This window comes from Phalacrocorax carbo, chromosome 8 (assembly GCF_963921805.1).
Source record: "Phalacrocorax carbo chromosome 8, bPhaCar2.1, whole genome shotgun sequence".
NCBI lineage: Eukaryota > Metazoa > Chordata > Aves > Suliformes > Phalacrocoracidae > Phalacrocorax > Phalacrocorax carbo.
The window spans coordinates 19,893,804-19,894,323 of record NC_087520.1 but is presented as its reverse complement, the minus strand read 5'-3'; positions in this window follow the sequence as shown (position 1 = coordinate 19,894,323).

Below are 520 nucleotides of genomic sequence, written 5' to 3'. Positions count from 1 at the left end.
CAGTTGTTGATTCTTTCTTTACCATCAGCATTTGTTTATCTGAATCATAAATATTTGCAATTCTTCTTGAAATCTGTGTGCCCTTTCAGTAATTTTCGCCCCTCCTTAACTCAATGAAATATTTCCAGAGTTAGATTAGGTTGGACCAGCGTTTCTCTGCCAATGTGCTGCTGCCTTGGGGATGTGATAAATGTACACAAAAAAAAAAAAGTACTGAAAGTTTTGAAAATACGAGCCTGAAACATCCAGTGCCTCAGTGCTTGGTCAGGAAGATTCTGAGTACATCCCCTCCAGTTGCAGGCTGCTAAGTTTTTATTAAATTTTACATATTTTTTTAAAAAATCACAGTAAATTTAAAACTGATATGAAAATTCAGGGATGGGGATAATAAAAGCCACAAGAAGAAAAATTTCAGGGAACACTGAGGTGGACAGTAGACTTGCTATTCCACTGTACGTTTAGTTTCCTGTGGTATTTTTTTTCCTCTGCATATATAATCAGAAGTGACAGTATTTTATTA